This window comes from Hippocampus zosterae, chromosome 10, assembly GCF_025434085.1.
Source record: "Hippocampus zosterae strain Florida chromosome 10, ASM2543408v3, whole genome shotgun sequence".
In the NCBI taxonomy this organism is placed as follows: domain Eukaryota; kingdom Metazoa; phylum Chordata; class Actinopteri; order Syngnathiformes; family Syngnathidae; genus Hippocampus; species Hippocampus zosterae.
In genome coordinates this window covers 21,393,816-21,410,173 of record NC_067460.1, presented here as the reverse complement: position 1 = coordinate 21,410,173, position 16,358 = coordinate 21,393,816, and the positions used below count along the sequence as shown (strand labels likewise).

At 42.2% G+C, this 16,358-nt stretch overlaps 1 protein-coding gene across 8 annotated transcripts in view; it reads left to right on the top strand.

Annotated features, from left to right (window-relative positions):
* kirrel3b (kirre like nephrin family adhesion molecule 3b) overlaps positions 1–16,358 on the top strand; it is a 147,726-nt gene that overhangs the window by 6,224 nt on the left and 125,144 nt on the right. The gene's annotated exons all lie outside the window — the stretch shown is intronic.

Genomic DNA, 16,358 nt, shown 5'->3' with positions numbered 1-16,358 from the left:
ATGGATAGAAAGCTTTACAAAGAGAACTATTTGCAATTCCCCTACCCCGATGGAAGGCTATACGTTCCCCATTTTAGTAACGTCGGAGCAAACTTTTACCTGTTGTGTGCAGTTTTGCGACTTTTGAAAATGAACGACAAGCCAATGTATCGGCATTTCTATAAAAGGCGTGTGTTGGGGGACAGCCAAGAAGATACATGTGGTGCTTGAGTGCAGGAGGCACTTGAGAAATTGGGTTGCTGATCTTATAATGACTTTGCAAGGTTTGGAAGGAGGTCTTCGGGATAGCTCAATATTGCACTTAGATGAAGTCCCCCACTCCTCATTTCTTTCCTCTTAAAACATTCCCGTCAAACTAACACACCACAACAGGCAAACGGGGAAAAAAAGGGGATTGAAGGCTGACCGTATGCATGCAAATACTGTACAGGAGATACGTAATTTGGCGTACAGAAGATAAATAAATTGTGCGCGTTACTAGCGTGTGTGTGTGTATATGTGATGTCGCTACAGCTTTACCAGGATCATTACAACTGCAAGCGATTAATCGCAATATAAATGCAAATCAGTCCTTTCATTTGAACACCCAGAAAAAGTAAGAAGGAGTCTGTCACCTGCACAAGCGCATGGGTGTGTCGGATATTCCAACTACAGTGCGTGGTTTCAGAATAACGGTTACTATCGAGAACACCGAGATGGGTTGTAATGCATTTTATTTACTCAAATAACTTTTGGGATCAATTGTACTTGTCACGTAGCACGGTGGTGGTGGTGGTGGTGGACCCCAAAAAGCAGGCAGGAGAGAGGAGCAGGGTTTACTTGACGAGTTGTATTAAAACAGAGAAAACTAAATCCTAAACAAACAAAGTCCAAAGTATCAAACAAAAATCATGACTGAAGCTAAAACATAACAATGAACTAAACGTGACAGGAGCCAAGAGCAAACAAAAACCAAGACTGAAGCTCAAAACTATCAATAACAGAAACATGACCAGAAACATGACAAACAAACAAAAGAACATGACAGCAGCAAAGGAACAGCAAACAAACGACCATGACAGTAGCAAGAGCAAACAATCGGGTTTCTGGGCTGGGAGTCCTTTTAAAGCATGAATTACCTAATGACCAACAGGTGCGCAGCTGCAGGGGGAGCCCTACAGTGCCACCTGTTGGTCCCAAACGGAATCATGACAGTACTTGCCAGAATAGTACTTTCTAGTTGAAGAAATTGTGTTTTGAACTCCTCAACATCGAGCTGCATCGTATTCATGACTTTAATGTTTTCTTCTGCCTCCTCTTCCTGATGTGCTTCGTGATCAAAGCTTACAATGAGCCCATCTCAAGCGCCCAGGTCAGCGAGAAACCCCAGTCCACACGTTGGTCATCAACTCATTGTTCTCCCTCCGCCCATTTTTCCTATCCCGCCTTACTCTGCATTTTGTAATCACGGCGATAACGACTGCCCACCGCAGTAGACCATCTGAAGGCTCGATGCATTCTTAAAAGCTAGTTAGATAACCGCATGTCCCATTTACACAAGATAGCCGCCTGCATATTTCCACCACTGATCGCGTCATAGTTCTCAGTCTTTGCACATTTTTAGCAACCGTCATTAAATATGTCTAATGTATTTCGCAGCGCATCTCTACGTTCACTCTACATGCTCTTAAAATAGAGTTTGGCTCCGAAACAAGATGCCGCTACAGAAATGCATTATTACTGTTGTGATCAATGAAGGCCCCCATCGTCATAATGCTTCTGCCTAGCGAGCTGTCATCCTATGAACAAGGACTTTGCCTGCTAAATAGCAAGCGCAGATATGATGTTTCCGTATATATATTATGTCTGTATAATCTACTTGTGGACATTTGCAAGTGTGAAGCACAGTGATAGGAATAGTGGAACGAAAGTTGGATGAGGTCTATCATGAGTCTTTGCTACTAATTAAAGTGCTCGTGAGAACAGGCCCCAAATTGTCTCAGTGCCAGCCAAAACTTTTGACATCTAAAAGGAGACTGAGCAGCTTTGAGAATAAAACATGTCACCCTCCCCCAACATTCCCATGCCCTGTGCCGATGTGCATGTTTTCTTTTTTTTTCTTCTTTCCAGTTGGCAAAAGAAGCTCTGAGCCACCTGCTTGTCCCAATCTTACAATTAAGCGATTGAGAAGAAAGGCCCATTCATTTATCGTCCCGGCACTGTTTAGAAAAAGCCAGCCACTGAAGTGAATGTGCCACCCTTGCCCCACGAACAAAAGTGCATCGTTGCTGCTGGCAGAAATGAGTTAACTTTATCCACAGTTGCTCTTGAGCAATCTGTGACATACGGATTCACAGCCTTGCATACTGATGAGCCCCGCTTAGTGAGATATATCGAAGAAACCTGAACTGAACTTGACACAAAACACCAACGCATACTAATCAATGCAACTTGTAGGCTGGTTAAAATCCAAATAAAACACACGTGTGAGCGTTAGGGGCCACTTCAATATTCACTACACGGGTTTGGAATTTGGAGAGCTGTTGTCATACTCTCAGATTTGTATTTTATTTCATTAAGTACAATGTGGATTAAAGATAGATACGCTCATGCATCTTGTTATGTTTTAATAGTCTGATGTCTTTTCAAATACACTGGAAGAGAGTTTCATTCTGCATACAATCGAAGGCATGGTCGTCGCTCACCACCCAGGAGGCATTTATTTGTATTTTTTTGCAAATCACAAAGGAGCACAGAGATCGTTCAAGCTTTCTGCTTTCCTTTGGGCACCGTCCAATGCTAAATGCCAGTGGACTGGTGAGAAAAAAAAAACAAAAAAACAATAATAATAGGCAAAACAGCAAACCCATGTGCCTCCCTCTGTCTGTAACCTTTCAAACCTGACTTAATCGAATCAAAATACCACAGTGCGGGCCCATCTGAAGACAAACCTCAAGGCAAACAGTTGAAGAGCGGCCAGAGACCTTTGGGGTGAGTCGCGGGCAAAGCCATCCATTACTTCCTGTACGACGAAGAGCAGAGGGGACATGCAAGCCTGTGGTGAACAATGATGAACTGACTCCAGCCCATCCGAGATTGGATTAGAGTGGCAAGAGAGGGAGACCTAAAAGCCATGTGTAGTTTATTGAAGTGATGAGGTCACGGGAGAAAGGCTTTTAAATGACTGATGATTGGCCGGTATCTTCTTAGAGAAGTGACATTAGGCAAGCCGGGGTGAGGTGTCAGGTCTGCCGTGGTCAGCTCATCTTCTTTCAAGAGCAGGAAGTGGAGACAGTAGTGCAGGTGTTCATCAAAAAAAAATTGAATGCCATCATGATAATACATTTATATTGTCAAGTCAAGTCAACAGTATTTCTCGAGCACTTTCAAAAAGCCAAAATACAAAGTGCTGTACATGGAACAATTTAACATACACAATAAACAGAAAGACAAATCGGTAATAAAAGGCGGTAGAAAGCACCAAACAGTAAAATCAAGAACAAGAATTGCGCTGTAAAACAAAACAAAAAAAAACACTCAAAGGTGATGTTGCATAACAAAGGCAATAAATAAAGATGAAGGGAAATATTAAAAAAAACGATATTAATGTAACGGTGTGTAAAAATAAAGACCAAAAAAATATGTCATATTGAACAAATGATTGTGTATTCCAGGTTTAAGGTATATTTGAAGAGGTGGGTTTTTAGTCCTGTTTGAAAAGAGGGGAGTGTATGAGTGTGTCTGAGGTGAGAGAACTCCAGAGGGAGGGGGCGGCGATAGAGAAGGCTCTGTCTGATCAGGTCCGGTGTTTGGTTCGGTTGGGAGGGGAGGGCAGACGTATGATAGCAGGTAGCGGTGTGGGAGTGAGGTAGATGGGGGCAAGGTTGTGAAGGGCTGTAAAGGTGATGAGGAGAATTTGAAACTGGATTTGTTGTTGGATGGGCAGCCGGTGTAGATGTTGGAGGACTGGGGTGATGCGGTCTCTGGTGGGGGAGTGGGTGAGGAGACGGGCAGCAGAATTTTGGATGTATTGAAGTTTGTTGAGGCTTTTGGTGGGTGAGCGGTAAACGGTGCTATTGCAGTTGTTGAGTCATGAAGTGATAAAGGCGTGTTACTGAAGGGAAGAGAGAGGGGCGAAGTTTTTGGGGTGAAAGAAAACAGTTTTGGTGATGTGCTTAATGTGGCTTTAAAATTAGAGTAACTCCTCAAAGATGACGCCGCGGTTACGGATACGGGTAAAAGTGGGGAATGGTCGAACGATCGATAGAAAGTGAAAAATCGGCGCAGAATGTGTTAAGTCATTTCGGACCGATGATGAGGACTTCTCATTAGTTGCTAGATCAACATTACATTCAAATAATTCAAAAAATAATAACAATAATTAAATGATGTGGAAAAACAATTGTAAATAGCACTGTGATTTATTCATTCATTCATTCATCTTCCGTACCGCTTGATCCTCACTAGGGTCGCGGGGGGTGCTGGAGCCTATCCCAGCTGTCTCCGGGCAGTAGGCGGGGGACACCCTGAAACGGTTGCCAGCCAATCGCAGGGCACACAGAGACGAACAACCATCCACGCTCACATTCACACCTAGGGACAATTTAGGGTGTTCAATCAGCCTGCCATGCATATTTTTGGAATGTGGGAGGAAACCGGAGCACCCGGAGAAAACCCACGCAGGCATGGGGAGAACATGCAAACTCCACACAGGGAGGCCGGAGCTGGAATCGAACCCGGTACCTCTGCACTGTGAAGCCGACGTGCTAACCACTGGACTACCGGGCCACCCTCACTGTGATTTATCCATTTTGTATTTATATTGCACTTAATTGAACGCTGTTTGTTTTTCTTCTTTCTACCCACATTCTTGCTGCTGGAGGCTGTAAATGTCCCCAGTGTGGGACAAATAAAGGATATCTTAAATTTTCTGACAAACTCAATACGAAAGAGGTGCCTGTCATTGCTGTCCTCGGAAGAACCCGTATGCCCATTTTTCTCAAAAACAAAAACAAATGCGAACATCCCATTAACAGGACAGCGATGACATATCTACCTCATTGATGCCTTAATGCTCCACATATCTCTACTTTGAGAGCTGAATCAAATTATTGTGACTGTATTGCTGACACATATGTGTCACTGTTTGGCGTGTTAAGAATGGGATGTGCAAAAACCATTTTCTCCATGTGCAGCTCATCTGAAATGACTATTTCACTCAAAGTCTTTGCTGTGCTGCAACCATTTGTTATGAATTCAGAGACGGATGGGCCTGCTGTCATCACAACGCTGTCCAAGGTAAGCAAACATATCTGCTGCTTGGAAAAAAGAAAGAAAATCTGAATCACAATTGATGACATATCTCTCACATGCAGCCTAAATCCTAATCCACATACTGGAGCATTTGTTGTCTGAATCGAGGAGTCGCGCATACCTTATGTGCAAACAACTTCAAATGTGATTATTATTCCTTTCGGTTCTATGCTAATTTAATTGTGTTCTTATCTCCAACGAGCTTTGCCTCTGTATTTGAGGACTACACAATATTTTTTTTTTTTTCTCCAAGTAAGAGTATTAGAGGGGAATAAAAACATGAGTGTCTATTATACTGCGATAATGGTCGAGAAAAGTCTGTCTCGACACCAGTACAGCGGTACAGCGGGTCATTAAAAATGGAGAAGGGCATCCAACGGTGATAGTTTTAGCACATTGTGAAATGTTCAGAGGTGTCATCAGCCCCCCCCTCCTCACCTGCAGTGTACGGTCCCCAAACCTTCGCCTGCTAATGAGCATGAATTATGAATATGACTTTCATTTTTTTTTTAATGCAATTTTCCGAGACCTAGCTGTATGGCCTCATTTCATATTGCACTAACCTATAGACTTAAGTTCAATCTCCACACCCCCGCAGTCTACATTGAATGGAAAGATGATGGCTTGAGGATGACCTCAGATCCTCATACCGCTTTATCAGTGCCATAGAATTTGAGTTTTTCTTGGGTTAAGATTCTGATGGGGTGGTTGTTAATCATGCGCCGGTGAACTCACCAAACCATTTTCTGTCATCTTTTTTAAGCATTTTGTGCAATCAGCATGCACTCCGGCGACAATGAAACACGACTATGGTTTTAGGAAGCAGGTTTATCAGCCCCAGCCAACTTATAGTGCGAATTATAGTCTTAGCAGAATGAGATGGAACAATATCTCTTATATTCTTTTCATTTTCAATGCCAGCTTTAGAGAGAGGGAGAGAGAGAGAGAGAGAGAGAGAGAGGGTAAGTTGACATTGTTGTTTATTCCAAGGCAACCATCTTTTTTTATTCTTCCTCAGCTCCGACACTTTGATCATCACCGCCATAGTGGATCTAAAATGGCAACTGAACAGTTTCGCAATCCAAGTGACTTTCAGGGTTGTGTGGCTCTTTGAAGGCTGGCAAATAAGCACCTTTCATCTCGGAAATCGACAGCTGTGTTGTACAAAATGAATACGGGACTTAATGAGGGACAAAGTCAGTCACAGTACGGCCCTTATGTTCAAGCGAAGATTGGAGGGTCATGCTGTGATGTCACCCTGTGAGGAAAACGATTTGCATTTTGTGCGGTCTTGATTTTCTGACATTGATCAAACACCTCGAATATCTGATGTGTGACCTCTTTTGCAGCCTACCTTATGAAATGACGCCTCAGCAAGCATTTATGACTAAAATGCTTTTTATTTAGTTGCTGTTTTTTTTTTGCTAACACTTTATTCAGCCCGACTGAACAATGGGTGCTCAGATAAATAGGCAATGAACGTTTATATAGAGACTCACTTTAAGCATTGCACGGATTAAAGTTCTCTTTTCTTTCTACATCTGTGACTCACCTCAGCTTTGTATTTTTTTAAATAAGACTGAGTGCTTACTTTTACAGGATTGTGTTTTTTTTACCCTGTTTAACCTATAAAATGTTAAGAAAGTCAAAATATTCCATTATTTTTCAGGATTTCTTTTTCTTGAATTAAATGTCATAGCTGGAGCGTATCATGGCCTCCCCACATGAAATGAGACAACCCAAAATTGGACCCCAAGCTGCCTGTAGGTGAGGGCCAATGTCTCACAGACAGGATATTTGGTCATTGAGCATGGCCATGGGAGGGTGGGGGGGTCCGTGTCAACACCTTAATTGTAATGTCTGCTTCTTCCCCTGTGTGAAAAACTAGGGCAGCTTTGCATAAAATGAGAGCAGGGAGGCACTATTTGCAAGGGCCGTGTTGGCACGCCACATCGTTTACACTGACGGCTCTAATAAATTACATCAACAGATTGCTTTGGAACAAACAAACCCTAATGGAACCAAACTGAGAGTTAATTTCCAGGAAATAAAATGAAAAGAAAAAAGACGTTTTCAAGGAGAGAGGGTTAAAGAGCTCTTGCACAACAACCACAAAAAAAAAAATACAAGGATTGGAAATGTTATGCACTCAGTAACAATATTTCCTCCACATTCCTTTGTGTTTTTTTGTCCCTCTTGTTTTGCCTCCTAGAAAAAAAAAAAAAAAACACGTGGGCACGTGGACTGTTCTGCTCTGTAGGACCCTTGATCCATCAAGCCAGCCAGGTCAGAGAAAGCCTGGAAGCCTTTTTGTTATTAAAATGCTTCAAGTGGAAGACAACAACGACATGTAGAATGAGATGAAATGCAACATATGTCAGGTAAAATCAGAATGACCGCTCATCTAAAAGGAGAGCTTTTTGAAGAATATAAGAATTGACACTGGAGAGAATGTCAAAATAAAATTACGTTTAAAAAAAACAACAAAAAAATCAGTTAACCCTCCCATGGGAGAATGAGTTTCCAGGTGCACAATAAAATTTGTTCATCTTAATTGGGATTCATGAAAGGCCACAGCTTGCTAAAGTAAAAATGTTGGCTCAGAGGATGGCAACAATTGAGACCGCAATTCCGTTTTGGAATGCTGATAGAACTAATTGAAGTAGTCCTAAAGTGTTTTCCTTGTTTCGCACAAAAGGGAAGGTCACACATATACAAAGGCTTTTTACTACTTTTTTTTAAGAAGTAGTCCTTTTGTGGTATGCTGTGATTTATCACAGTACATTTTTCAGTGTGTTTTTTTTTTTTGGGGGTCCCAAATGGAACAATGACACTTTCTCTTCATATTCTCTAAACAGACAATCAAAATTTTGTCACAAAAAAACTGAATACATACATTATGAGTATGTTGAAAGCGTAAGAAAATATAATGGTATCATAGCGTGACTGATTGGAAAAGTTTCACGTGTATTGGCAGTCGGCCTAAATTTAATATGAACCAATAGAAAAGCTGGATCAACATTTCGGCCTTTGCTAAGGTGATTCTCAGTTTTGATTGACTCTGTCCGATAGGTGTAATTCAATCATATGTTTATTGTTCTGGTTGTAGAATACAGTGATATATAAATCACTGTGATTTATTTGGATTTATTTTACAATGTAGAGAAATAGCGTGATTAATCAGGTGAACTTGATATTGTGGTTAAGGTTGCAGCGGTCCTGGCCGAGGTGGCCCCTTTTGCCTAATGTGAAGTCATTTCTTTTCCAGGCATGCATTTTTTTTTTCTTCTTAAATTTACAGATTAAGAGGAGGTTGAAGATGCCACGGGGGTGCAGTTGTGTTGCTAAATTAAATAGAGAGGCTCACTGCTCAGTGGGGAGGTCCTTAACCACAGCGTTATCTTTCTCTGGTCTGCTTCGTTAGGTAGAACGGACTGTATCTGGCCAGATAAAGAAACTCTTTGATTTTTTTTTTTTTAAATGAACTAGCATGGTCAAATTTCACAAGAATGCAATCTGTCAGCAGCAATATGCCAATGAAGCAAACCGCCTTATTCTTTGTGCCGTGGAAGCTGTTTGAGTAAACAGTTAAAGTGGAACAAGGCGAGTATCTCGGGGAGTGGAGTGTGAGCCATATTATGATGCTCCCTGAGGCATGTTGCTTGTCCTACTTTTTAGCCAAAATCCTCTGTCTATTCATCTTTGCGATCGTGCGCTTCCGGATGTACCTGTGTTGCATGCTTACTGCATGGCATATTCGCACACGCCATCTCGCTGCGTCCAACAGAGAGGACTAGATTTCGAAAGGTGCCAGAATGAGTTTGTCACGGGAAGCACAAACTTGAGGAGAAAGGGGACTGCAGAGAGAGTCATTCCCCAGGCATCCAGAGTCTGTCAGACTAATTAAGTCAAACAGTTGGAGTGAGAGTTCGGAAAACTGAACCGGCGCATGCTAACGGTAGCATGGTATGACAGCTATGGAACACTCCGAATTTTAGCAACGTGCAAGTACTAACATGGCTGCATGTCGCATGTACATGCACTTATACCCGACCCCAGAGACTCATGCTGGGACCCTGCATACCAGCGTGCCTCACATCATCCCACCCACGGTTCCTTCACCCGCAGGCGACATAAAGCAGGTCAGGGGCATCTTAAAGTTCACATAATGAAACATGACAGGACAACGCTAACATATGCCTGTGTGACAGTGAAGCAAGTACATGACTGATGGCAGAGATCTATCTGAAGGTTCGGAGCAGCACCACCGTGGCTGACCATCCTTCATACTACCATCTTGCGCATTTCCCTTTTTCCTAAAATATAAAACTGAACTGGCCAAAATCTGCTTCTGTTCAGATCCCGAAATGAGCATCTCAGACTTAACTCTGCGCACGTATTGTATGACTTCTTCGTGTAGATTTGTCTGACTCATTTGTGAATACTAATTCCAAAAGATGGATTAACGTCACCCAGGTTTTCTCAAAAATTGCAAGACCGTAGCATACCTCTTGAGAGCTCAATTCAGTGAACATCAAAGGAATTACCTCTGCATGCTTTTTGGCCATATATAAATACATTAGTATATATATATATATATATATATAGCGGCCCGGTAGTCCAGTGGTTAGCACGTCGGCTTCACAGTGCAGAGGTACCGGGTTCGATTCCAGCTCCGGCCTCCCTGTGTGGAGTTTGCATGTTCTCCCCGGGCCAGCGTGGGTTTTCTCCGGGTGCTCCGGTTTCCTCCCACGTTCCAAAAACATGCATGGCAGGCTGATTGAACACTAAATTGTCCCGAGGTGTGAGTGTGAGTGCGAATGGTTGTTCGTCTCTGTGTGCCCTGCGATTGGCTGGCAACCGATTCAGGGTGTCCCCCGCCTACTGCCCGGAGACGGCTGGGATGGGCTCCAGCACCCCCCGCGACCCTAGTGAGGATCAAGCGGTACGGAAGATGAATGAATATATATATATATATATTCATAACACGATACTCAACACAGATATAGAAGACAAAAAACAGGAGAAGACAAAACGAGAAATATATCCTTGGACATCAGATGTCCAGAGGTTTTGTGAGTACGCTCACAGTGTAATGATTTGCCGTGTACATTTTACAGTTGTTAGTTTTTACACTCGTGGGAGAATGTAAAAGGAAACAGACAGAGCATTTCATTCGTTCAAGAAAGGAATTGAAATACAGAGAACCGTCCCAATCGTCAGTCCTTTGTCGCTGTAGGGTGCTGGCATATCAAGCACTTTATAAAGTTTAAGACAGTCACGCCACCAGGAAATGAAGCGTCAATGATCTTGTTCATTGTTCAATGCATTATGGGGACCCCGTTTGGCCAAAGTTTACTTTCTGTCACTTGGGAGGGAAAAATAAAAACAGTAGGCTTGATGGTGATAGCAGAAGGGTAAGATCATTAACTATATAGGTGCCAATACCCACATGACATAAAGTGCAAATGAGACAAAAGATGGAGAGTTGGCCTAGTAATGGCTGCAGTAAAAACTGGTTAATTGGGGGGGAGACAGTTAATCCTCCCATAACTGTCCACCTCCATATTGAAATTAGCATCACCCGCACAAGGTCTATTGTCCCACTGCTACGCCCGTGCGCCGTCTATACCACCTCCAGCATTAAATGATAATTGCTCAGCAAACGAATGGAGGGAAAGGGGCTCACCAAATTAAGAGTCATTAACTAGGAGACTGAGTTCAGTGCAGCACAGTGTGATGCCTACAAGCCCAGTTCTCGGCAGTGATTCACAGTCGCAGCAACAAAAAAAAAAAGTGCTCCCTCCACGCATCCTTTAATACAAATTTAAAGCTGTGCTTAGGCTTGTGAGTAATTACCGTGGCAAAACACAATATCCCACTCGATGGGTTCAAAGTAGACCATCTTTTCAGGAAAAGAAAAAAAAAATGGCAGTCCCTTTGGTGGCAATATGACTTTTGTGTTAGATGGGTCGCTATTAAAGAAATTAAAACAAACGGGTTTGTTCATATAAGGGCGGACTGCGGGATGGTGAGCAGCCCGCACATGAAAGCAAACAAAATTCTTTCATCAGGGGCCACGTCTGGTGACAAGAAGACATATGTGGGTTGTTTCAAGAGCGTTCAAAGTACACTTGTTTATCTTCCTCAACATACACGAGCACTTTCCACGGCCTTTATTTGTTACCACTTCTCGTAGTCATCATCATAAAAATAACTAGAAAACATAATTGCGATAGAAACTGCATGTGAGGGCGGCCCGGTAGTCCAGTGGTTAGCACGTGGGCTTCACAGTGAAGAGGTACCGGGTTCGATTCCAGCTCCGGCATCCCTGTGTGGAGTTTGCATGTTCTCCCCGGGCCTGCGTGGGTTTTCTCCGGGTGCTCCGGTTTCCTCCCACATTCCAAAAACATGCGTGGCAGGCTGATTGAACACTCTAAATTGTCCCTAGGTGTGAGTGTGAGTGCGAATGGTTGTTCGTTTCTGTGTGCCCTGCGATTGGCTGGCAACCGATTCAGGGTGTCCCCCGCCTACTGCCCGAAGACAGCTGGGATAGGCTCCAGCACCCCCCGCGACCCTAGTGAAGACCCAAGCGGCTCGGAAGATGAATGAATGAACTGCATGTGAATGCCGGAATGTCGAATGAAAGCATATGGAATCTTTGTCATTAAAAAAAAAAGATGAAATGATATGGAATTAGATTGAAAGATAGCAGGGGGGTGGGGGGGTAAAACATTGCATCGATGAGGGGAAAAAAAAGGTCATAATAAATGATTAATTTATTAAAATAGGAAAAAAAAACTTCTTTCAAATGAAACCGACTTTTTCAATCAATATGCGCGTATTTTTGTTTTTGCCAAATTCTCACATGAACAGACTTGGTAGTGTTTTCGTAGGGCCATCAAATCCCCTGAGCTGGATCATTAAGACGGGCAGAAAGAGCAATCCTCTGTGACTAGGACTGACCCGAGTGCTGTTGCTAGGTCAAGGTTTGAGCCAGTGGCCAGTGGCGGCTGAGTCCCTCTGCCACTTGTGATAACACACTGCACTGGCGCCACATCGTGCAAGTGCAGACATGTGGAGGCGATAGTGGATGCGCTTCAAAACATATTCAAGGCCATTGCAATTTCCAGCAGCACTTAGATCATACACAAATGCTATTTTTGAATTGAGTATTTTCATTTAAATTTTTATTGAAGCACCAGATCTTCCAAATCAATCTGAATAAATAGTCACAGGAATTGGACGACCATGACAGGATGCTCATATGAAACCCCAGTCTGATATTTCTCCAAATCCATACAACTCATGTGAGAATAATGCCTGAAAAAAAACGTCAACACAACAAGACAACACTCAAGAGGGCCAACCTCAAACAAGGTAGCCCAGTCGGTCCAGACAGCAGGACCGTTTTCTATTGAGAGTTGGAATCCGAAAAATTATAAGGTCACAAATCAAAGCAGTAGAGTAGTAGTTGTAGTCGTACCGGAATAGTAATATATTATTTTAAGCTCTTGCATGCCCGGGACCCTTCTGAGGATGAGTGGATCAGATAATGGTTGGTTGGGTCATAATCATCATCATCATCATCATCATCATCAGTGGTGGTGGTCGTAGTAGTCATATATTTTTCAAGAAATGAAATGTTTTAATATCAATGACTATAACTATCGTATAGTTTTTTTTTATATTACTATAAAAGAACATGAATACATATTTCCCAATCCATCATATATCTCATTGAATAACATCATTTCATATAGAAGAAGAAAAATATCCGCTGGTTATACACCTTGTGTGCATATTCATATCGTGATATTATTATTTTTTTTTCTGTTTATTTTGCTGCTCTGCCAAACTAAGACTTTAATTGGACACCACCTTGATGTAATTGGCAATAGCTTGGATAGCTCAAAATTAATCAGGGTACACTTGTCTTACGACCATGCCTTGAGAATTTAACATTTAGAAGTGTAATTAGGAATCGTTCCAATTAGCTCAAGGTAAGAAAATTAATTATAAGTCCAATTAGGCTGCGGGAGCTGGGAAACGAGTTGGTCCTTAAGTACAGGGAAGTCGCTGTTTGGTGGACACAGGAGGTAAAGGTCAAGTCACAACAAGACAAGTGGTTGATTCCGCTAATCAGTGGCGCACACAAAAAGGCCAAAAACCTCTTCAGAATATTGTGATGCAACTCTTGGAGTCCTTACTTGATAAAGGAAGTGGCTTGCTGCTTGAATTCTGTACGCCGAGTATGATAAAGTACTCTTGTATTAATCTGTTGCTTTTCTGTGCCACTTCTTGTCGCTGTTTTTTTATATTCAAATGGTGTTTTTCAATTATTATAGCCACGTTGGAATTATTTATAATTGGAAAACATTTCTATCAACATTTTGCGACACCCTTTGGACAGGAATGCCTCGAAAGTCCGCGGAACGGGTGGTTGGGGACCACTGATGCATCATACTGAAATCAATCACTCAGCCTCGATACTAACTGAGGATGGGCGCAAAGCACTGTATTAATAAAACAAACAACCAAACACCAAACACGTTATTTACGTTTTGCCAGTGAATTAGTGAACCAATACAATAACAAATACAAATAATTTTTTGTCAGGGTTTGACATTTTCTTGTCAGCGGGTCAGTTAAAACACTGCCTTTGAAAACATTTCCGCCTAAACCAGACATGGATCCAGCTTAAACTCTTAAATCCTGCCAAGCCTTTTTTTTTTCTTTTCCTTGCATGCTATGAAATCTGCCGCAAAATTCAATGTCCCACTTTTGTGTGAATGCAAACCAGCCAAGCGTTGCATTGTCAGCAAGTCAATTTGTTCCAAGAAGCCAAAATTATATATATACAGTATATATACTGTATATATATATATGTGTGTGTCAAACTCGGGTCCTGGAGGGCCGCTGTCCTGCATGTTTTCCAAGTCTCCCTGTTGCAACAAACCTGATTCAAATGATCAGATCATCAGCAAGCGCTGAGCAAGCCTGACATTGAACCTGTTTATTTGAATCAGGTGTGTTGCAGCAGGTAGACTTGGAAAACATGCAGGACAGCGGCCCTCCAGGACTTGAGTTTGACACCCATGCTTTAGAGTGTTCCATGAACTTGTTTTTGGAATGTGGGAGGAAACCAGAGTACCCAGAGAAAACCCATGCAGGCACAGGGAGAACATTTACACTCCACACATGAAGGCCAGAGTATCTCTCTCTCTGTCTCTGTATTCACAGGACAATATGACACCCCAAATCGGTTGCCAGCCAATTGCAGGGCATACAGAAACGAACAACCATTCGCACTCACACCTAGGGACAATTTAGAGTGTTCAATCAATTTTTGGAATGTGGGAGGAAACTGGAGCACCCGGAGAAAACCCACGCAGGCCCGGGGAGAACATGCAAACTCCACACAGGGAGGCCGGAGCTGGAATCGAACCCGGTACCTCTGCACTGTGAAGCCGACGTGCTAACCACTGGGCTACCGGGCCGCCTGTGGTGTATTCACTAGGTTGGAAATATATTCTGATGTCTATATATTTTTTTCTCTCATATGCTTTGGAATATTTAGTTTCACTGCAGATATTTTTAAACATCTGCTTAAAATGTTTTGTAAATATACTATAGAGTAGTTTGTTTAATACCTGGTTATTTATCGGAATACATATATGCTGAGGTGCCCTTGGAGCGTATTGTCAGCCATTAAAACTGCTTGAAATCTTCTTGTCCCTTTTGTCTCATTGTAAAAGCTGAGCACCGGTATGTGCCCTCCAATAAATCTGAAGAACAAAAGGGATTGTAGCTTTTAGGATCTAATAATGCGTACTTTCAGTTCTTAGGAATGAATGAATTGAGTTGTTGACTTAACGGTCTGACATTATCAACAAATTGCAGAAAATGTGTTTTTTTTCAGCATTTTTCTCAGAAAATGACATTGAAGTCACACAGAAACACAATCTGTACCCCTCTGCCCCCTCCCGAAAAACATGCCTGACAGAAATGAATTGAACATAAAAGTAGAAGTCACATCAAATCATGACAACCTCTTTTTTTAGTAGGATGCTCGACATTATTTGTCTTCAACCACAATGACATTTTAGAATATGCAAATTGCTGTAATGGTAAGAAGTTGCATTGTTGACGATGCTGTCATATCCCTTCAGTCCGCACCAGCGCTACATTGAGGGCTCCTCTGTTTTTTGGCCAAGTTGGACCTTGTATTTCACCCATCAACAACCACTAAAACAAAAAAAATCAATCCATATACAGTATATATATATATATATATATATATATATAATATATATATATAATATATATATATATATAATATATATATATAATATATATATATATATAATATATATATATATTCATTCATTCATTCATCTTCCATACCGCTTGATCCTCACTAGGGTCGCGGGGGGTGCTGGAGCCCATCCCAGCCGTCTCCGGGCAGTAGGCGGGGGACACCCTGAATCGGTTGCCAGCCAATCGCAGGGCACACAGAGACGAACAACCATCCACGCACACACTCACTCCTAGGGACAATTTAGAGTGTTCAATCAGCCTGCCATGCATATTTTTGGAATGTGGGAGGAAACCGGAGCACCCGGAGAAAACCCACGCAGAACCCGGGGAGAACATGCAAACTCCACACAGGGAGGCCGGAGCTGGAATCGAACCCGGTACCTCTGCACTGTGAAGCCGACGTGCTAACCACCGGACTACCGGGCCGCCCTTATATATATATATAAAGAAGCAATATGTTTTCATTTCTGATTTTCTCATATTTTTTCATGATTTCATAAAACCATTGTGTCGGGCTTCTGGGATCAACCTGCCAACAACAACAAAAAAACTATGTTCCTCAAAATTAAAAAGTCAAATATTTATTGACAGCATTGCTCTTGATAGAAACTGGCTGTTGATTGATTTCCCTGGGCCAAGACACACCATGTGTTCACAGTTCAGTTTAATATCGTTTTGCTTCCAACACACATTGCTTGTTCGAGTGTCAAAGGAATTTCCCTCTTTGGCAAATTTCTTTTGGGGCC